General features: G+C 42.4%; 1 protein-coding gene across 1 annotated transcript in view; it reads left to right on the top strand.

Annotated features, from left to right (window-relative positions):
- The first annotated feature begins 4,144 nt into the window (after window positions 1-4,144).
- The window catches only part of gli1 (GLI family zinc finger 1), a 62,212-nt gene continuing 42,520 nt past the window's right edge, over window positions 4,145-23,836 (top strand). Inside the window, exon 1 of the mRNA XM_080461911.1 lies at window positions 4,145-4,545. The gene's annotated coding sequence lies outside the window, so the exon portion shown is untranslated. The remainder of the gene's footprint in view (window positions 4,546-23,836) is intronic.

Genomic DNA, 23,836 nt, shown 5'->3' with positions numbered 1-23,836 from the left:
CGGAATGTTTTAGATAATTTGATAAATTTGATTAATTGATAATTTGAAGCAAATGAGTTCAGTCATAGTAAAAGTCAAATATTTTTCACAGTAGAATGTGGCACAATAAAACTTACAGTATTCAGAAATGGTTTGTATTTGTGCACATTGCTGGACGTTATCCTATTAAAACTAACAGCTAATTTAAAACTTCTGATATAATTGTACAATATAAAATTCAGCTTTATTATTCAGCATAACAAACATTTTAGAAAATTAAAAAAACAAAAACATATCAGCATTGATTTTCAATACAGTAAATACTGGAGTACTCGTCCATGAACTTGTAGGACCAAAAGATGCTGCAAGGTTCACACGGCAAATTCACTTTGCAAATGAAGATTTCAAATATTTGTATGCGTTGCAAAAACTGTTGTTCCATATGCACTTTGCGTTAGATCCCTTAATCAAACTAAAACCAGCCCTCTATGCAGCGCTTACCTTTCCACGCTGCAGCGGCTCCTCCTGCTCATCCCTCCATGTGCATGTACGTCTGCAGTGTTTCATCTCCTCATCGGGGACGGAAGAGCCCGGTGGAAGCAAAGCACACCCTTATATGTGGTACCTGCAGAGCTGCAGCACGGTCAGCTTGGGACCCCTGGCCAATGGGAGGAAAACATGTGCAAAGGACCATCTGCAATGGAAAAACAAATCCTATAAAAGATTTGTTGGATTTTGCTGCACATGGGAATGGTGTCCAGCTGCTCTGAGTCTTAGTGACAGGTGCTTTCTCTCCCTCTCACTTGGCCCACATGCTTACTCTGCTGTATCCTCCAGTGGCCTTGACTACTGAAACCTGGCCCAGTCTTTACTCCGTACAACACTTTTAAAACCCCATAGACAGAAGGCTTGATGGGCTTCTAAACTAGAGTCATCCGAGTGTTCAGAAACCTGATTTGATCCTGCTTCCACCTCAATACTCTCACGTATTCTGCAAGCACTTTGTCACGTCAATACCTCTGCTCACTTTTATTACTTTCAAATGTGCAACAACACCACCAAGTGGTTTTAATGCACCAGGTTGCAGCAGCAGGTCTTTGTGAGAATATTCTTTGTCCAGGTTCCCAGAAACAAAGCGCAATGGCCAACGAGACGGCATGCCAATCCTCGTGATCGCTGAAACTGAATGGGCGCGACTGGGAGAGTTTTCTCCGCATTACCTGCGGCACCGTATTTACCCTGCCTCTAATCCATCGGCCAGCGTAAGCCCTCAATGAGCTTTGAAGGTGGACATCTGGAACTTTTATTTCATCCCATTCACCTTTCCTCTCTACGCTTCATTCAGAAGGAGCAGTGCTTCATTTAGACTTTAAACGGTTTTGTAAACAGATTAAAAAAAACAAAAAAAAACTAGTTTGATCTGCCAGAGAGTAACGTTTGCAGCTGAGAACATGGACGGGCAATAATCACAGAAACTAGGACTAATATAATAGGCCAGGCCATAAGTTTTATTCAACTCTATTTAATATAAATATATGTCTTATTACAAAAGTGGGATTGCGTGCTTTTGACGAGCTCTGCACGAGTCAATTATTGTTTTTGTGTTCTGACCAGGAATATTGATTCAAATTGTAATAATACACTGAAAAGTAAAATCATGCATTATGTTTAATAAACTAGAATACTCCCACTTTCAAAATCCGAGGAAAACTGTGTAAGATTAACTATGTACGCTCATTTTCATTCCCACCTCATGGAAGACGTGCAGGAACGGTCGGACCTTCCCTCCACTCGGTGGAACATTTTGATGGAGGCTTACATCCTGAATTTGTATATTTAAATGGTTTTAAACCAAATGAAGTGACTGCCACAGTGAAACTCTATATGTTTAGCCACTGTATATGCTACTTTATCACCCATAATTTCATCCATCTACAGAAATGTTTATAGCTGTGAGGATTGATTATATAATGGCGAAAAAAAAGGATTGTGCTTTTTATGTTCATGCCAAAGTGCACTAAATCTTATAAATTCAATGTATTGAATTATGGTGCACACGCTCTGTAATCTGAAATGTACTATATTTCCTTCTTTTTGTTCTTCTGAGGCAGGTGAGTTTTAAACTACTAATGATGTGTAACAGTAATCCTTGTAAAGTAGTGTGTTCTGGTAATAGTCTTGCATAGTCACATGTACTATATGTTCATTAATATGGACTTTCTCATTTTTAAAGAAAGAAATCTACAAATATATATTATAAAATGGATATAAATTACATTGTTTGGTCACTGTTATCTAAATAACGCATGGTAAACTAAGGGTAATATAGCACAAGTTAATGGCTGGTAACAACAAATGCACCTTTAAGAAGTACGATCATCCATCTGTGTGTGAACAGATTTAAACGTAAAGCATCTGTTGAAGTATTTTAAAATAACAACAAAAAAAAAACTACCCCGGCTAAACTTAAAAGGACACGTGTAGTGTATTTGAAACCTTGGGTAAAAATACTCTCTGCATTTTACCAGAATAATCCAGTAAGACCAGTTAGAACATCCCTGCTCATGCTCACTGGATTCGCCTCTTCACCTTTAATCCCACACTAAGATAATCTCAAGTGAAGCCACTGTTGGATTCTCGCTGCATTCAGGTGAAGCATATGGCTGCAGCATCTGTGGGCCTATTTGCAGCCAACGATTCCCTGCTTGGCCGCTACACCAGCAGATATATTAGGACTAAAGCCCACGACTCTCATTGACAAAATCTGATTTAGCCGCTGGCCGTATGCTCTCTATGGACTCCGCCCTTGCCTCAGGTCACCAACTGTTCCCACTTTGGCTGATACTGCCTAATGAATGCAATTATTTTCTAGAGGTTCACGTACACAAACGTGAGTCATCAAGTGATGAGTCATGGCACTTTCACACGGCTGAATCATGTTGACCTGCCGGCGTCTTTACTGCTGGAGAGCTCGTGTTGCAGTGAAAAATGATTGAATCAAAATACATCTATCTATAGAGTATTTGAACCTAAACACGGTTCAATGTAAACGATTAAAAAAAATATATAATCACAACTGTATTTCATCAGATATTAAAAATGATTTATAATACATGGAGAACCTTGTTGTCATTGGTGGGACTGCATATTACTATGATATCACATCTTTGTGATTTTGTGTGCACACTCACCTGAGAAGCAAAGCTTTTCCCAGTTCAGGATGGGTGAGATGGTCTTCCTCTGAAGAGTTTGCATGTTTCCCCCGAATGTTTTCTCCAAATACTGACAGGTCCGCCAGTAAACTTTGTCCAATGGGTTATCACTGCAAAGTGCCTGCAGGAGTAACTGGGAAGCTGTGAATGTTCCACTGATACAGTGGGGGGGGGGGGGGGGGGGGACATCTGCATGCACAGTCTAACTGGAAACTTCCCACTGGGAAAGCTTCTTTTGAGCTCATAAAGGCGGATAAAACTTGTACTACATGAAAAAAAAAAAAGGCATGGCCTATTAATGCTCTCTGTAATAAAACTTTTAATGAAATCAGTGATATTGATAGTCAATAGATAATCCAACAGTATCATTTCAGCCATGTATTATTTTATGTAGCGAGGATTCTGTTTGTCCCTGTTTCTCTGCTCCCGAGCTGCAGATGGAAGTCCAGTCCAGGTTTTGTGGAGGATTTCTCTGGCAGGACGCAGCAATCTGCAGCATCCCCACACGTAACCAGCCACACACGCTGTCCGCCGAGCCGCTCTGAAGTTACACCATTAAAGTAAACACAAGCATTTATAGAAAGATCACCCCATTTACTAGAAAGGGACGCACTTTATATAGACACAGCCCTGTCCGTGCGAGCATTTTATGGACACAACGCATGCTAGAAAAGCCTTTCAATGACCCAAGGAAATATCTATAAACGCATTGTGCCATTTGCGCAAATGTGCCGAGGAGAAGAAGACGCACATTGTCGAGGTTTGATCGCGTAAAAACTGAGGCTCATGGTGACTTTGAGGGGAAAAGAGAGGCAGCGTGGAGTTTTTCTCCTTCTTCTTCTTCTTTTTTTTTTTTAAGAAAAACAAAAAGTGAACTTCCTGTTTCGGGGTGGTCCACAGACTGTGGAGAAAGGGAGGGATAGAGGAGGGAGGAGTGAGGGGGGGGGGGGGGGGGGGGGGGAGAAAGGGGTGCGCATTCCCGCATTGACTGTGCAGCCAACTCCAGGGAGCTTTGCGGGACTCCACAGCCGAACATGGGGCTCGGTTTTGTCAACGTTTGCGCAAAGCGACTCTGAAGAATCAAAGTATGGAAAAACGCTCCTGAGGGGAGGTGGGGGAGACAATGCGTCGGTTTCTGTGAAGAATCCAGTCATCTCCATCCGAGCGCGCCTAGAAGAAAGTAAGAAAGAGAGCGACAGAGAGAGAGAGAGAGAGAGAAAAGGAGAACCAACGAAGAGAGGGGGCTTTACTGGTAACTCCGACTTTCGCAGTCCTTGGACCCTCTGAGCTCCCCCAAGGACTCTGGGAAACAAGTCAGAAAGTTTCATGCTGAATATTCCCACATTAACCTGAGGTAAGCACGCGTTCATTCATCCTGAAATCACGACCGGTTATTAGAAAGAGAGAGAGAAGGAGAAAAAAAAACATTGATTCGTGCGTTAAATGGAGCTTTTACGCATCATTACTGAAGTATCGGAAAAAAACGTGGAGGCGTTATCATTGACTGTAAGTCGTGCTGATGCTTGATGATGATGATGATGATGATGTGTCTCGCTGGGAGGATAGTCTTAATTAATTTGGGCGCTGCAGAATTTCTGTAATTGAATTGCATAATAATCCTAGAAGATCAAATCTCGATTTAATCTCACGGAGATTCTTTTTTTCTTCTTAAAAACCCCTCCAAAACAAAACACTTACTTTCATGGATTCATCTCGAAATTGTTTGCCCAGTCCTTTCCATGAACACTTCAAGATTGAAACTGTGGCACGGTCTGTTAAAGTCCAAGCATCTGAAAGTAGAAATGTTTTCCTGGTTTGAACACGTTTGTTTCATTTGCTATTTGCCTCTTTTTGGGGGATCTGAGTGTCTCTACCGTTTAAAATCACCCTGCAGAGGAGGGTGGCAGGGCCACCCGAGAACAGCTGTTTCTTGTAACCTGAAGTATTTGAAGGTGCCAATATTTTTTTTTCCAAATGTAAGTTCGCCTACTGCCAAGGCACCAACAAAACAACACTGCCAGTGAAGCTCTGTGAAAAGCTTTGGAGGACAGAAAACTCCTGCAAACACCCCCAACTTTTTTCCTCAGGAGACTGGGTGCCGAATGACCAACGTCCTTTTCTTTTGAAAATTCCGGGGGGGGGGGGGGGCATGAATTGAAAGGATAATAATCTATCTTTAATCTGTGAAAGAGTGTGGATTGTAATCTAATTATGTCAGTAAGAGTTTGACTGTAGCTGCTAATGTGGGAAGATTAGGCTGATGGTCTTCATGTAGTGGCCCTGGACTGAAGAGCGTCAACACTGGACTCTATAGAAGAGCCAAACTCTTATTTATTCCAAAGTGACAGTGAGAAGTGCTGAGCACACAAACGCACCACCTCCCCTTAACAGTATTTGCACACACACACACACACACACACACACACACACACACACACACACACACACACACACACACACACACACACACACACACACACACACACACACACACACACACACACACACACACCCACACACACACACACACACACACACACACACACACACACACACACACACACGCACACACGGAGGATAGTACCACGTGCTGCACAGTAGGCAATTTGAAACTGTGTTCAATTGATAACTTGGTAACAATTTCTCAGTTGCTGATCAAGATTTGATCAAATTTAATTTCCACTTCATGAATATCTCCCATCGAGTGGCAGTGGTGGGACCCTCGTCAAGGTTGAGCCGGGGGAGTTTTTAAGGGAGTAAAGTGCACTTGTCCTTTGGCCACGTGTGAAAAGCTCCACAGGGGAGCTTCCTCACCCTCCCTGGTCTTTATCAAGTGTGTTAAGGCCAAAAGGCTCTTTAATGGGAATTCCCTTAAACAAATAGAGCATACAGGAAGCAGCTATCGTCCTGAAGCCGGCCACAGGTGGGGGACTGACCTGGTTTATCAGCACCATATCAGTGCTGTGATGAAGTGTCTGTCAGGCTGAATACAGTTGAATTCAAGGAATGTCACAACAAAAGATGGGCAGGTTTTTTAATGTGGGTTGTTTATTTGTTATCGTCTTGTTTGTTAAGTCAAATTTTTAATGATGGTTGTCATGGCAAAATACACCATAGGGATCTTTGTGGTGTTAACAATGCTGGGTAATGTGAAATTTATTGTTGAGCTATCGGCCGCTGGTCATGTGACCCACACGTAACCAGAGGCAGGCAGCAACAAGTGGTGTGTTTTTGTCCAGATTCCATTTTAGTCCGCTCAGCAAGAAACATACGTCACGTGATGCCTTTCACCCCCCCCCCCCCCCCCCCAACACACACACACACACACACACACACACACACACACACACACACACACACACACACACACACACACACACACACACACACAATCCTCCTCCTCCTCCTCCCACCTTCCAGAAAGAGGGAGGTGAGCTGGAGGGAGAAGGGGGGGGGGGGGGGGGGGGGGGGGGTGGAAAGACCACCCTCACTGGGATCACAGCCCCTCAATCAGACCCTTTCACACCCTGTGAACCTGAAACAATCAGGGTTTAATAGCAGCTGTCTGTCTGTGCCGGCCCTGGCTAAACCCGACGGAGGCTCACCGAGCAGAGCCGATCAGCTCTGGCTGCACAGAGAACAGAGCAGACAGGCCCGGGATGCTCCAGAGGACACATAATCAAAGACTCACGCGGACATTTCTTTTCTGTCCTCATCCCCCTGTTACCTCTTTTCTCCTCATAAAGGGATGGTCTGCCCCCTTACATCTCTGAGGATCTGATCTCTGAGGGTTATTTTAGTTCATCTCCGGGGCTCCATTCATTTTTCCCCACTGTGTTATATAATTCCTTTTTTTTTTTTTTTAAATTTCGAGTGACTACATGTTTGTTGTTGTGGTTGTCATTAAGCCGTTGCCTATCCTGTCAGAGCCATGTAAAGCTCTCAAGATGAAGCTCTGGCAATGTGCGTGAAATGAGCTACTTCCTGTCAAACAACTGTTGCATGCAGTCATATCACGCAAATTATTTCACAAGATCTCCGAGAAATTGATATTGAAACCATTAAATAACGCTAAAATGAGGCAGAGGATTGGAGGGGGTGTGGGTGGGTGGGGTGGGGGAGCTTGTTACTAAGTAGTGGGCTGACACCAGAGGGCAAAGGCATTAGACACTTAAAAAGCTTGAATCGCATTAGCCAAAGGGCAAACATAATAGAAAGGGGAAATGTTGCAGTCATGGGAAATATTCTGAAAATCATTGTTCACGGTCACTAGGAGCTTTCCCACCCATTAAAGGGCGTATTAGACAAATTGCAGCCGCGTAGATTTGAAAATAGAAAGAGTGATAGTCGGTTCAAAGCAATTGGGAAAATTCGACAGGGGTCAGCTGAGGTTGACGAGGCTTTAGTGGAGAGAAAGTCAAGCCAAGTGTTGAGTTAATAATTGTGGCAAAAAGCGATTTCATGTGATGAAATGACTTTCTTTCATTTTACACATCAAACGGGAACCCAAACAGAACATCTCACAATGTTTCTGTTAAATTAGTCATCCGAACCTGTTTTATTCCGTGCAACAGTTTCATGCACGGCAACAGAAATGGCCATTTTTCCATTTTAGTAAGGTTTATGCTTAAAAATAAGAAATTATCGATGGCTCAGTAGTTAGGGACCCCTGTTATAGAAAACAAAGGTCCACAGTACAATGGTGGGTAGGATTTTCCCCCCTTTCTGGTGTACCTATTCACCCTTGAGCTTTTTTAATTTTTTTATTTACTGCAAGGGGAAGAACTTGAAGGTAATCTCTCCCACTTACATCAAATGTGAATTTCACAAGAGTAAATCTTTACCGATTTCCAGGATTCCTTCATTTTCCAAATAAGATCCATCTTTGTGATGGCAGATCCAGTGCCAGTAAATGGCATTTGTTTAAAGGAGCTAGTAGAAGTCATTGCAACTGATGATAGCTCAAACATTTGTTATGGTTTTGCATTTTATTTTGTCTCCATTACATCCTTATAAAACAAACCATACCCTGCTAAGGTCTTAGCTGCTGGTCCGCGGCAGGCAACAACGAGAATAATACTTCTGGTTCTGTTTTTTTGCTGTAAAAGCTGCGTTTTTTTTCTTGCGGAAGCCCCGGGCATAACGTGTATGTGTGTAATATAAATTTAAGCATGCTGCTAACAGTAAAAGGTGGAGCCGGTCCTTTAAGCCATCATCCCCCTCTATTCTTTGAATGTGGGTGGTAACTTTTTATACATCCACGTGTGTGTGTGTGTGTGTGTGTGTGTGTGTGTGTGTGTGTGTGTGTGTGTGTGTGTGTGTGTGTGTGTGTGTGTGTGTGTGTGTATGTGTGTGTGTGTGTGTGCGTGCGTGCGTGTGTGTGTGTGTGCGCGCGCGCAATGGCAGCGTGGCACACTGGTTACAGTTGTCTCATGTGGTTGATATTAGAAATCAAACTGGTGTTAATAGGTTCCAGGTGAGACTGAATAGCTTTTGTATGCACAAACAACCCACAGTAATACTCACTCATCCCCCCCCCCCCCCCCCCCCCCCCCTGTTACATTAGCCGCGTTAGTAACAATGGGCCTGCGGTCGGGGTTACTTTGAGGGATGGTGGTCGGCCTGTGGATGACAAAAAGCGAGACGTCAGTGGCGTCTGTGGCGGAGGCAGAGAAAACCCAGGCCTTGTGAATTTTCAAAAACGAGATTCAGTTCTCTCGATCAGGTTGATAAGGAGCAATCAGAATTCCACTCGGCATGATCGACAACTGGACGCAGTCGCTGCTTCCAGATGTGCTTTTTTTGTTGTTGTGGAGTGCCTGTGGCCGCGTGCGCTTCACTGTGTGTGTTCTCCGCCACCGATGACTCACGTCACTGCGCTGTCCTGTCGACAGGCAGAAAGTGAAGAGGAGGCGGTGTTTATTATTGCACACCGGTTGCCATAGCCACGATGCATTTGGGTACTGCCATCGTCAAGTGTAATTACAACACTGTGCCTGACGGCCGCCTCCCTCACTACCTGCAACTCTGATGGACGTGAAAAAAAAAAGTCAGATCTGTGTTTCTCCTGCTGTTTCAGACAGTAGAATAAGGTAATCCTTGGAGTTTAAGTGTGGCATGACAAACTTTTAAATGCAACTGATTGTAATATAAAGTCAGTTTCATAGTACTTTTTTTTTTTTTTCTCAGAAATTGTACTGTTGGTGTAATAATTTCTGACAGAATGAGAGAGAGGTTAGGTTCAGAAAAAAGTGCCGAGCCATATTGGTCTTGCGTGAGTTTCTGATGGGCCCTCTGGACAACAACTCTGTTATCTGAGATGAGATAGCGTCTTCAGATTCTTGGCTTGGTGTATGTTCTTGGGCAACTTGCAGCTTCACGTACCACACACACACTCCTCACAACATACACAGCAAGAATCCAGAAATTCTCATTAAAAGCTGCAAAAACAAGAGATTAATCATGTGGCACTGTGCAGCGTGTTTTATGTGTTTAGTGCTCATGGAGGCCAAAAGCTGCTGGGGTGTGTGATATTATTTCACACTGGAACATTCAACACCAGTCGTGCATTTTACATTTTTTTCTTTCTAATTAATACTTCAGCTTCATTTTAATTTACGGAAAAAAAACTGTCATAATGATATGCGTGTTTTGACCAGTTATAGTTTAATTTTATCGCTATTCAGTTGTCAAAAAAAGTCGGTTCGTCATCATCACTGTGTGTTTTTGACTGTATCTGGAAGCTCGTGTTACAAATATGTGACATCTTGCCTGTGACTCGGCCCTACTGAGGTTCTGTCACTTTAATGACGAGTTTATCAGCACAAGGGTCTTTTTCTCTACTTTGTGGTACTTTTGAATTTTCTCGATACCATCGTCAATCCTGGAGTTTTGATTATGAGAAGTACACAACGTGTCACGTGTGACAGGATATGAGTGACAAGGTTCATTTTCAGCAAAAATGCTCAGAGGAACCGTGCACCTGAGTCATGGAGCGTGAATGCAGTTGAGAACTGTTTTACATGACTACTAATTAAAGCGATCGCGTTGATGTGCTTACGTGTTTAATTTGGAACCAACAATATCATCAGGTTTACTCAAGCAATCCCATAATGCTTTGCACTGTGAGGTTGGACGTTCGCGACATGCGCGCACGATCCCGCACCCAGTTTTACCTCTGAGCCTGTCGGTGTTGACGACGGATTTGTTAGCCTCAGACTCGTTATGCAAGTCACCGTTGTGAACTGTATGACGTGCACACAGAGCAATCCGCAGGGCGGTCTGCATCCAGTCTCAGTGGATCTCGTACAGCTTTCCACCGCCTCCTCTTTTCCGGTCGCACCTTCAATCAGATCGAAGTGTTTACATGATGCAGATCACTAAAGGTCAATGGATTTACCACCGATGAGTCATAGGTTTAGTTTAGGTGCAGAAAATTTTAAAAACAATGGATGGCCGAAACCACTTTGTTGCTTCTTACTGCATGTTTATGTGAAGGGTTGTGTAGTGTGTGTATTAGTCGTGCGGTCAGTCCTCCAGTCCCACACAGAAAAGACGGAGACTCTTTGTGTAATCTCTTTCTTTTTTCTTCATGACCTCTCATCCAAACGTTCCATTTCCTTTAAAATAAATCTCCCTCGTTCCTTTTTTTAAACTTTGTTCTTCCCTGACCGCTCTCCCTCTCTTGTCTCCTTCGCTATTCCTGTTTCCCTGTAAGTAAGTGACAGTTGAGTGAAGTGTCAGTGGCCTGCTGATGCCACGTTAAACCGGATCAGATGCCATAACAGGAAGTGGGTCCACACTCGTGGAGGCAGCGCAGTGACACGACGCATGACTTATAACCACTGCAAGCCAAATGCAGGCCCGAGTCGTCACCGATACGCTGACATGAATCTGCAGTGGGTCAAAGGTAGCTGAGCCCTCGCATTCATGTTTGGACGCGGCAGTCGACCCGTGCAGTGCTTTGATTGGACGTCAGGGGATCCGGACACGAAATGATGATTCGGAGAAAAACTCGGCCCCTTTGTTTGACTTCATTTGCAGCATCTGTTGATTATATTCGCGGCACAAACAAGACGGTGAAGCCGACTTCAAAGAGGAGCATCTGCGACCAAACAGGATCCATTTGGGCTAAACGGCACAGCAAAGTACGATTAACACAAGGGAGGAGGGGGGGGGGGGGGGGGGTGCGATTGCTTTTGTCGGCTTTGCGATAGCTCCATCTTTCTTCTTTAGCATCAAATATTGTTTACGGTTGTGTTCCCTGAGAGCCACGGCTGTGAAACGAGACTGGAGACAACTTTACGTCAAAGACATCATTGAGAAAACAATTCCCTCCGGCAGACAACAAACCTTTGCTTTTGTATCGTTTTCATTCATGAAAACAAGAAGGTGAATCTTTATAGGGAAATAGTTTGTTTCAGATTTGATGCCTTTATTAAACCTTTAGGAAAATAATATTATTGGCACAGGCTGAGAGAAAACTTTCCGTTTTCATTAACAATGGAATTTGTTGGAAAGGAAAGAGTGTAAAGGGCGAGCGAATAAAACATTTCATAGTGTATGTGGAGGAGTTAGAGAGCGAGAGAGCGAGAGAGAGAGAGAGAGAGAGAGAGAGAGAGAGAGAGAGAGAGAGAGAGAGATGCAGATTGTTTTAAATCCGCAGCGAGTCAGGCTCTCAAATTTATGCCCATGGGCTGCTTCTTGGGTGGGCTGCAGGGAGGGCGGTGCGCGAGCTGGAGCAGGGGAAAGTTGCCGACTCCAGACTGCTCGCCTTGCTCTGAAGCTTTTCCTGCTGGAACACATTTACAACTCAACCGTCCTGACTGGCTGCCCGGCCCGGACCGGCCCGGCCCAGCCCGGCCCGGCCCTGAAACACCCAGCTGCACTCACCCACTTCTTTTGACGACTGTTAAGCAACTGCGGTTATTTTTGTGTTTTTTTTTTAGTTTTTTTTTCATCACATCTTTATTGTTAAAACTGTGAAAACCCTTGCACATGTTTTCACAGGATAAAGGATTATTCATGTTTTGTTTTGTTTTTCTGGAACATTACAAACTTTTATCACATTTATCCTGTTTCCTATAAAAACTGAGCTGCACTGCTAATACTACCGTTGAAAAATGCTGTTTGATCACTTATAGTTGTATTGATACTTTATTGTTTTTAACATAGGATTATTGCTGTAATAAAAAGTACACAGAGAGAGAATATTGATATATTGGTGTTCAGGCTGAAATACATTTTCTGAACATTCTCAAGCCTTCATGCTAAGTGGATAACATTTGTTTGCCATTTTTCCAAAAGGACAACTGCAATTATTACTGGGCCGGTTATTCAGGTGTTTAATGTCTTTGAATTTCAAAACTGTGAAAACCATACTGAGATGCTAAATTAATAGTAGTTTTAGCGTTAAATCCCCCAAATCCTTCAACTGCATTTGCTAAATTCTATGGCGAACCTGTGGTCATTCGGTGTGTTTGATGGCTTTCACAACTGAAATGGCTTGTTTTTGTTTTTATCATAGAAACAAAACCGTGATTTTCCTTTGGAACTTTTACAAAATGTTTTGCTTCCCCCCCCCTACAATAACTGACCTGCAGTTGCTGACTATTATCCAACAACCACAGATAATCCGTGAGTTTGGCGACTTTTCTCGCTGTGTTCTCTCCTTTGTCAGATGGGATGCTGGGATATTTGCTGGAAGATCCAACAGATCCTTAAAAAGTACGCAGGGGTGTTTCATTGCTTTCTTTTTCAATGATCACAAACTTTTATCATTTCTAGCAACATTTCTTCAAAAGACTGAATGCAGTCTTTGTCTTTTACTGCTGATTGTTGAGCAACCAGGATGACTCAATAGATTTTTTTTAATGACGTCTCTGTTGTTTTGAACCAACTGGAGATACAAAGCAGAAGTTTTCACAGGACAGAAATGATCTCTTTGTTTTTTATACTCGATTGTTATGTACCATTTTTTTTCCCCATCCCAGATTGTTATACTCGATTTTATCCTCTTTCCTATTTATCTGCTGCTGACTGATTGCAACCAACACAGTTTCGTTGTTTTCATGGCAATGACAATAAAGTTTCTGATTCTGTTGCAAACGTTTCTTGCCATTTCCACCGAGGAGACGTTTTCACTTGAGAGACTGAAGAACCAACTCACGTCTCAGCCCAAAAGCTTGGATCAGATAAGGCATAATTCTAGCTGCTCTGTATGTCGTGCCAGAAATGAGTGTTTGTTTTTCTCAGCATGAGAAAGATCTAGACCCACATCGAGCCTACAAATAGATTGAATGAGGGAACATAAGTGCACGCAACAACCAGTAATCAAGCAGTGTCGTTTTTTTTTTTTTTTGTTTTGTTTTCTTGTATATGCTCTTCATGTAATTGTGGCCGTTTTAATAGTTTCCCAAAGGTTAAACAGAAATGTTCAGCATAAACCCATCACTTTGAGGGCTTCTTTCGCATTGTGTCTTACTTTTACTCTGACAGGATCGCTTAAGTGCTCAGTTTGCATAAGTTCTGAGAGTTGGGAGGTTTTCCCAGCGCTGGTCTGAATACACAGCGAGGGGGATGACGTCAGCAGCATGTAAATCAGCTCGCAGCAGAGCAATAATCTAAACTTTAAATATAGAGGCCGTTTGGTGGGTCGGTTGACCACAATAACGTGCTGACACACACACAGGGACACACACACACACACACTCCTAACTGCATGCATACACACAATTTGAGACAAAAACTGGAAGATCATTTATCCTCAGATTATAAATTTCACCAAGGCCTTAATTAGAAAAAAAAAGAAGTATTTCTTCAGAAAACAAAGCAAAATGCATTTTTCCTTTCATTTCTGCATTTTTGAAAGAAATGCTGGTTGGGTTTGTTTCTTTTAATCTCCTGGCCAGCAGACATGGCTCATTCCGGCTTGTGTGTCTGGCTGCTTTGCGAGCTAATTCACTCTGAAGGTATTACGGTTATTGGAAAGCTTGTAAACCATTAAGTCTTTATTTACAAGAGAAAGAAAAGAGGGTCTGGGTAGCTGTGTGCGGGGGCAAGCGAGGTCTCGGTCTGAGCGCTGACCCCACTGTAAGTGATCAGAGGGGCCGAACGTGTCGACCGAGGGGACATCTGGTCCTGTTTGCAGCAAACTGCAGGCCACTCCTCAATTACATAATTGTGCCCATTAATTACATGAGGAGGGCCTTCGTTTCCTGGTAGCCAATAAATAACAAGAGGAGAGCCAGTAAAGAAGGACTCTAAGACACACATGATTATAGTGAGTGTGGTGAAACATGAAACATGGCCTCCCATGTATGAGAGCCGTCCAAGGTTAAAAAGCCACATCGTATACTGCGTTTCCATGTTTCGTGTATGCTGAGTGTGCGTGGGCGTGTGTGTGTGTGTGTGTGTGTGTGCGCGCGCGTGTGTGTGTGTGTGTGTGTTTGTGTGTGCGTGTGTGTGTGTGCATTTCATGGAGGCCGTTCAAATCACACGGGAGACGGTTCTCTGAGCGAAGCAGGAGCGAAGTGACGCAGCAGCACAGCTGTGAGTTAAAACCGTGTTCCTGACGGTGAAACTTGACAGTACAGTTTGTTGTTTGTTCAGCATCGGTAGCCCCTGTTTTGGGCCACACACTAAGCTCCGGGTGTTTCACCCCAGAGAAGACAAGGAGATGTGACCTTACGTACAGGTTGTGACCGGATGTTTGCAGGTGGGGCTGTTTCACACCGTCACGGTGCTACTGAAGGAGGAGCTGCTGTCAGACTGCAGTTTAACGTCACCATAGAGCTTCACCGGGACATTTTACAATGTATATCCTGATTTTAAAACTTTGTCATTTACACGGGAGAGGACCTGATATACAGTCCGACTGTGCATCTTGAACTCAGTATCGTTTCGTGCTGGATTTATAGGATTTCAAACGTGGCCATGCATTTATTTGAACACATAATTAATAAAATTACTCATTTCATTTCATTTCATTTCATATATCTATCACCACAATTTCCAAAATGTATTTCCACAATTTCACACATACATCAGTGACTATGACTTGAATTAATATGTTAATACTTATTTTCCTCACTGAGTGAAGACTTCTACAATCTGTCTTATAAGCTATTTAGATGCTGCGCAGTGCAATGTGAAAATCATGAATTTGGGTACGATAATATAGTTTGATTGCAGAATGTCGCTCTCCAACGGTTCATAAGACGCATTCTTCAATATGCAAGAATATAAATTTTATCCTTTACATCATCCATCCACTTTCTAGGAATAAATTAAGTCCATGTATTAGTATTTATCTGCAGAGGAAAGCTTTGTATGGAAGTATATTAGAGATGTGCATATTTTAGTCCGTGGTATCACAACGATTGCGTATCTCTTACATACCAATTACTTTACAGTTTATTCAAACATGTGTTTTTGTAATAAATTCAGAAAGTCAGAAAATAAGATGATTTATTTACACTCCTTGTAGGGCCCAGTGATTTCCAAGAGGACACTATCATGGAATCGGAAGTATTCAATTATGAAAAGATTGTGCCAACGTTTTAACCGTATTAGTTTTCCTTATTTTGCTTCCAGATTGCCGAAGGCATTTTCAATAAGAATCGTCAATTTTCATATTCAGCATGTGAGTTAATCTATTAGAGCCATTGGTGTAAATATTGGTCAAAATGGATGGGCTCTGGTAGCTGCTTCGAAACAGTTAAGGAACACCCTGGAATAGAATCAGCCATTCAGCTAAAAAAAAAAAAAAAAAAGCTTAAGTGGCATGTTGTGATTTTTTGGGGATCTGGAGTTGCTTTTTTTAGTAAGTAAGAATTGGCTTTGAATGAAAAAGAAAAACCTAAAAATCTCAATCTTTCAGAGAAACCTCAATTTGAAAGAAGAAAAAAAAACAACTGAACTTGTCCATTTAATTTGGTGCAATTATAATGGCTCATAGCTGAATCATATAAATCATTGTTCGAACTTCCGAGTGTTTGATACTTGTCCTGACTTCCTGTGTGAGCCGAGGATGCCGAGTGACGATCTGAGCTGGTGTCCGTCCTGCAGTGCGCTGACCTGCTGCTGCACTCAGCACCAAACAAATGTTGGAATGACAATGTCGCAGCTGTTGTTTTTTCAGGTCCAGAGCTGTTGTCTCCTCCTCCGGCTCCTCCTGCTCCGCCTCCTCTCCCTCCTGTACTCCTGTACTTTGGATGCTCCTCTTGTCTCGATCACTGCCGTCGTGCCAGGTGGGGGTAATGGTGGTTGTTGGGGGGAGGGGGGGGGGGGGGGGGGGGGGGGGGTGTTTGTGGGACAGGAGCTTGCACCGTAATGCACCTGCCAGCACAAGTTTGAGGGGAGCGTGAGAGCACGCAGGAGTAACTGGTGGGGGAAGAGCCCCTCTGCGTCTGTGTGTGTCGGGGAGAGGGCGGGGTACAGTGAAAGGACGGGGCTGTGAGAGCGAGTCTCTTGGTCTTTGGGCCGCGGCGAGGATCGCAGTACCATGCTGGGTATTTATGCCGGGCTTATGGGAGCAGACTCAGCTGAATACACAGAGGGTCAACAGGGATCCACGCTCACTTTTCTTTTCACACCGTAACGGACGAACGCTGCGTGTTCGCTCGGTGGTCGACGGGCGACCTGTGCGGGGAGATTCCCCGCCTTTCACCCAGTGCCTGCTGGGAAAGGCTACAGCTGCCCACCTTACACTCGGAACAACAACAAAAAAAAAAAAGTATTGAATGGCTGCTCGTGTGTAAAGTTTTTATGCAGACTTATTAAGACTTGCCTCATGTTTTGTTCACACTGCTGGAGGTTCACATTGAGATTTAGGTTTGAATACACACTTTAATATCAGTTCTAGTTCTGGTTGGAGGCAGATGCGAATGACCAAGACTAAAAAGGAATAGTGGATGGACTTTATTTACATAGTGCCTTTCACTTGGGATGAGAAGTCAACCTGCTCCGCTAATCAAGCTACAGACACACAAACACAAACTAACAAACAGGGAAAATCCTGATTCATTTATTCAAATAATTTGTTACATATTGTTGTAGAAATCCATTTTTGTCAGAATATGTCTGTTTATCAGTGAAGTAGAAAAGAAGGAAGTCCTACCTTTGAATAATACAGTATTATTATTCTATTATGAGTTTAGTTTGGCCGCTCATTTGAAGTATTTGAAACTGGGTGAATTTCAACTCTCAGGTATTGTTCATACAGTATTTCAAGACGTATTTGTTTTTTAAAAAGCACAGAAAAATATTATAAGCATGTCATAATAATCTGTTACAAAAGTTTTAAACGGATCTCAAATAAAATGGTATTTCACCACGTCCTCTAGATTGAGCTTAGAATTCTCACTGGACGTCTTCGACAAGCCTTCACAATCTTATTGTCTCATCCTGACCACCACATGATGCAAGTGGCTCGTTTTAAAAAGCTAAAAAAAATGAAGTCCACACATTTGTCTATGTGTCCCCATAACAGATGACGTACAGACTTTAAGCCCTCTACAATGGTTGAGATTGAGGGTTTTATGTTGTTGTTTTTTTAGGCATAAACAAGTAGTTTATGGATTTTGTTCAAATGAGTGAACTTGTAGTGAACCAAGAGAGAAAATTGAAAGCACAGTTGGACCTTTCAGTCGGGGTAAATAGGATTTTGTGATCTGTGTGTACGAAGGTTTTCGTGTTGTGTTTTTCATTGTGTTATTGTTTTTCTTTACCAGTGTTTTATGGCATCAGCCGACTGTGGTGACAAGTGAGTCACAAATTAACCTCAAATGCGTGTTTTTAAAGAAAAACGTAGAAGGACCCGAAGAAAACACGCGCATGCACTGGGAGAACATGCAAACTCAACTACGCCAAGTGTGTCTCAGTGATACTTTGCATACTTTATTTATGACAAGTAACACCCTGTAAGACAGCAGCACTTTGGATATGTTGTGAGATCAGAATGTTAAAACTCTTTTCAGAAATCATGAAGAGTGTCACGTTTAGAAACATGTAGTTTTAAATGGTGGGAAAACATGATCCTGATCGACTTTTATGTCATATTGTGTGTTATATATACTTACAATCATTATTTCTCTTTTTTCGATAATAACTTAGAGGAGGATATTTTTAGTTGATAAGTATTTGATTGAGTGTCCCATGAAGGGGTGAATGTGTTTGTTTGTTTGTTTGTTGTCACTCCACTGTCTTGTTTTGCACTCTTGTGTTTCCTCTTATGATAAAACGAGGCACTTTGCATGTCCAGGTAGGAAACATTAAAGCAATCAAATCAGGTCAACTGGACATATAACCAAGCTGACCTGCAATCAGTCGCTTTGAGATAGTAGTCTACAGTTTATGTCAATCGTAGTATATATCTCTTATCTCTATATAACCACAAACCCTCACAGTGTCACTCCAGTTTCCTCTAATCCGACGAGTCAGCGGCAGGTTGTCGGACTTTCCCGACCGCTGATTATTTCTCCAGCCGGTAACCCTCCTCTCTATTCCGGCTATTTCTATCCCGGACTGGACATGCAGTTGCTCTGCTACGGCGCATTTATTGGCCCTTATTAGCTGGCACCTGTAGTCCATTAAAGGCCTGGACTGCTGACAGTGTGACAGATACACGCAGTCTTTGAGCTGTCGGTGTGCGGACAGCAGCACTTCATTCGGGATATGAGCGGAAATTTGTTTCGGTGTGGCGAACAATCGCTGGACGCTCAAAGTTTCAAAAGCGGAAACCCACAGGATCCCGTTCAAAGGGGTTATTTATCGACTTTTGTCTTCTGGCACAGCTGTGGAGCAGACATGTGGTGAGCACTTGTGTTCGATGCGTGTCAGTGTGCCCGTGCGAATGGTAAAAAGTTGTGTGCGCGCACGGCCTGCCGCCTGCACACACAGTGGGCCGAGGCTCCCAGATGTGGATGTTGTGCAAAAGGGGGGAAGTTGTTGGTGATTAGCTGGACTTTTGGGACCACAGTGGCGCTTGTTGTTTGTCAGGATACCACAATCTGATTGGTACAGCGTTTGAACGGCTGTGCTCTACAGAGGTTTCGATGAAATGTTCAGTCAGCGCTGACTTTTTAATTTGGGTTACATGGGACCACAAGTGACAAGATAATATGAAGTCTAAAAGAGCTAAACAAGTCATAAAGTTCATTCAAAGGGGCAAAGTTTAAGAGAACTGATCTCTCACAAACCCCCTCACAACACCGCAGTTTAAGTATTCTTTAAAACCAAAACAAATGCACGAAACACCCGTGGTGCTTCGCTCTTTGCAACTTCAAACTGCTCAGACCAAATCCAAATTTACAAAATCAAGACATCTTAGACACATTTATCTGTTCTGGTTATAGTTCAGCTTAACAACAATGTTTTGCTAAACTGGAAGATGAACGTGTATGACTGATCCACTGGACTTTTTGTTAGTTAAGAACACTTATATAATATCTTAAACCTGCATGATCATCTATTCTTTAACCTCGGGTGTCTCTGGGAAGGTAATAATGTAGTAAATGATTCAGTCAAGATGCAAATTAATACTCTAATGTGCTTTTTTGGATTTCAAAGGAGTCATATTATTCAGCTTTTCAACACTTTCACATGGTCTTGTTGGTCCAAAAATGTTGTTTCAAGGTTTATAGCCCCAAATCCAGCTTTTCCTTGAGTTTCATCCATTGGAATATTGGATCATTGGAGCTGCATTCTGAATCTGCTGCGTCTGTGTGAGCTGGACTGGCTCTGCCCACACATTCCCATCTTGGGAACAGGAGGAAGTACTTCCTCTCGTGATGCCACGTGCCAGAGCAGAGCTGCCTAATTGTGGGAGGAGTCAAAAAGGAGGGCCTACCTTGATTGGGATTGGCTAAACCCCCGGTGACACTATATAGGGTTTGATTTGTGATTCGCTTGTTGGCGCAACACATTTTTAAAAATTAAAACAAGCCAGGGAGAGAGATTCCCGGTATATGGACGAGTATGACTATTAGAAAACCATTGCAAAGTGAATTTTGCATAATATGACCCGTTTAAATTGTGATTAGCAATGCAAAGTCATTCATTGGGTAGTTAATGGAATCAAGTTTTGACAACAAACATTTAAAGCTCATCTTTGCTATATAAGAGTCATACATTAATACATCTTGATTGATGAGTACGAAGGCACCTTTTTTGTAGTTTGGAAATTATGTTCATGGAGTCTCAGTGAGTTTATGTAGAAGTGGAACTTAGTTTTTCTGAAAATATGTAAACGCAAAAGCTGGTTTCTTAATAGTCTGTGAGCTTAGGTGCGCTCACTGAATCGATGCAGAATGATAAAAATTCATCCAATTTCTACACTATTTTATTCAACAGAGGGTCCTTGGTGTTACACACAGAACATGTTGTTTAAATTTAAACAGAGAACATTTTCGGCAATACGCACTGTATATTGAAATGTCAGGTAAGTGTAAAAAACTCTAAAGAAACTTTAAGAAATAGAAGTTTTTATTGTTAATTGTAGAATTCTATCAATTAACAAAACGAATAAATAATGAACAGAATGGTAATCTAAATCGATTTGTGGCTAGCGACTGGTTCAGATTATTTACATTGAATTTAAATTAGTTTAAAACAGCTTCAGACTGTATTTGATGAACCAGTTTCAAATCTTGTTTTCAGACTGCATTTCATTCTGAACTATAATGATTGCAGACAATGTTTAAACCAGTTTCGAGCTGCTGGAGCACAATAAAAAGGTCGCGATGAAATTCTCAGATTCAACAACTCTTTGTGGTCAAAAATCTTTCATGTAGCAGTGAAGCATTTCTGTCTTGAACAGACAATTCTGAACACAACCTCTGTGTTTTAAACCCCGCACAAACATCATCAGACACACCGAAGCTTAAACATCCAGCAGCTGAAGGAAGAAGAAAGTTGTATTTCTGAGTGAAGGGGTACTTTAGCTTCCTCACAAAATGTCTGGAGCTTCTCGATAAGTCCGCGCTTCACACTTAGCGTTGAAATCCAGCTTGCTCCTCTCCTAAATGGTTTCTTCAAACTAAAGGCACAGACGGGTACTGGTGGCTCACGAGCAGTTCACTTTACAAGCCTTCGCTCGGTGTGCTCTTAAGGTTTATGTGCATATGTTTTATGTAATCATAGTTTAAGTATCTTGAACTTTATGTAACTTTGAATCGCACTGACAAATCGCTGTTATAAAGCTACAATTATGGAAGGGGCGGAAAAAAAGACAGCCTTCCAGTTAATGGTGAGCTGAATCCTTGTGGCTGCTGCCTGTCGAACTCATCTTGTGTGTCCCGACTCACACTCCGGCTTCCTGTGGGATCCAGCTGAGCCTCGGGGCAACGGGATGTCTGTTTCTAACCAGCCAGCTCCGTCACACATGCTCCAGCTTGTCAGACGGAGTTTGTGCGAGGGCGACGGGGTGTCAGAGGGAGTGTGTGCATAGGAGCGCCTATAGGTCTGTGGATATCTGGATATCTCCAACGTGTGTGTTTCGATGTTCAGAGATATGGACGTTTTCTCTGTATGGGCTTCAAGCGTTGGTTCGACGACGCGATAAAAAAATTCAATCAGTCAGAGCTCGCTGCTGTCCAGGTTCACCTCAGGCTGCCTAAATACACTTTGTCTCTGTCGGTTTGTGTTTGTGGGGAGATCATCACAGACGGCTCCGAGATGTAAGGTCTCTGGTTGCAGTGAATAACAAAGCAGCGTGTATTACATGATACTCGCCGTTCACTAAGTGCACGACTGCATATAGAGACACGAAGACGTCACAAGATCTCCACTCATAAGCCTGTGTGACGTTAGAGATATCATATTTTTTAATCACACTTGGCATTTGATGGCCTATTAGCAGAGGTGGCAAGTAAGGAAGTGCTTTTTTTTGGTATCTGTACTTTACTATTTATTTTTCTGATTACTTTTTTTAACCTTTACTTTGTGCATTTGAACACTAATATCCACACTTTTCCCCCCTCACATTCTGTAAAATGGCTCGTCACTTGTTTTTTGTGAGGATGATTCAGAGTTTCAGTGAAAAATAAATATTCACATTTGTTAAGTTAGATCAATAATGGTTAATTAAAAAAGTAAAAGCTTCTCCTAAACACAAGTTTTTTAAATGGAATTGATGGTGTTTTATATAAAGTTCTGATCAAGTATCTGATCTTTGACTTCAGTAAAGAACGTCCATACTTTTGACAGTTGTAAATATTAGTGTGATTATGCACAGTCCAAACGTCACCATGTACAGCTACACTTTGTTATAACTTTAGTGCAGATCCGTGCTGTCATTAATTAGCCTGTTTAGTCTCGTTTGCACTCCTAAATCTCCAAAATGCCAATTCACCACTCCATAACACAAAGAAACTCTACACCCACCTGCTCCAAGTGTTGTTTATCCTGTTATCACTGTACTAATGTTTACATTAACCTCTATCTGTGACTATGGAGATTAATGTCAACAATAATTGTCACAATAATGTATGTTCACCATCATATTTTGAACACTTTGAAAGGCAATTCTGCAGTCTGTTTGTTTTTTTCACCTCAAAACAAACTGTTGAGTGCTTTAACTTCACACCATCAGGGGTTTTGGCATGTTTGTGTGGTTCCACATCATGCCTGATCACTCACTGGCGGCACGTTAGGCGACAGTCTGCGGTGTGCAAACATCAACTCGTCCTGTGTGTGTTTCTGTGCAAGGAAAACTGCGTGTCTTGAAGTCGAACCTTCGCACACACTGCGGCATAGTTTACCACCCCGGTGGTTCCTCCCCCTGCTGGTTGGCCATTGGAGACGGACTGGCAGTGGTGTCTGAGGTGTGTGGCTTACCACCATGTCACTGCCTGCAGGGCTCTCGCTGTCTGTTGTCACCTTTACAAACAGGCGGAAAGCTGTTTCCTTTTCTCAGATTGAAAAAAAAATTTATAAAAAAATACTGCTGACAAAAACATGTGACAAATGACAGGTACGCACTCTCACAATCTTTGCAGGTTAAACAAAAACACAAAAAACAGTTATAGGAAATTCATTTTCATCGTTGTGTGTAAACCCAGACTGCACACACTAAATCAAAGCCGCTTTTCTGCATTAAAATAGGAGAAATCACCATGACCAACCAGACTGACTCAAACCTGGAGCGCTTGTCAGATATGTAACATCTATCTTCTTTTCATCTGTCTATAAAAGCAACAGGTTTTAGTCTTTGAGCCATGTGTTTCTGTTCTATCAGAGCCCCATATGGCTTCACTCAGACATGCATGCTTTCTGCTCTGCAGTCAAGCAGAGCTCAAGTAAAGAATAACAACAATCAGAGTTTAATATTCTGTTTTTTCCTCATTATTTTTGAATTTATATTTGATTTAATGCACTACATGCTGGGTTCTGCTGGATATTTACAAGTTATACCATGCAGTTTATATGAATGACGAAGAGATAGAGAGGTACAGAAAGGAAACTCTGTTCTGTGGCTGGGTTTACTTTATGCTGGAAATGTTACGCTGGCTGGCAGAGGAAAATGCACGTAAAAGTAGCTCTGCCTACACATATGGGTCCATTAGGGTAAAATATAGAATTACAGTCATTTAAGCAAAGAGATGCATGTCCTTGGTGAACAAAAGTTCAAACGTACAACTTTGTAA

The sequence above is a fragment of the Lipophrys pholis genome (assembly GCF_963383615.2).
Source record: "Lipophrys pholis genome assembly, chromosome: 4".
Classification (NCBI taxonomy): Eukaryota; Metazoa; Chordata; class Actinopteri; order Blenniiformes; family Blenniidae; genus Lipophrys; species Lipophrys pholis.
The sequence above is the reverse complement of the archived record's forward strand: the minus strand, read 5'-3'. Positions and strand labels throughout refer to the sequence as shown.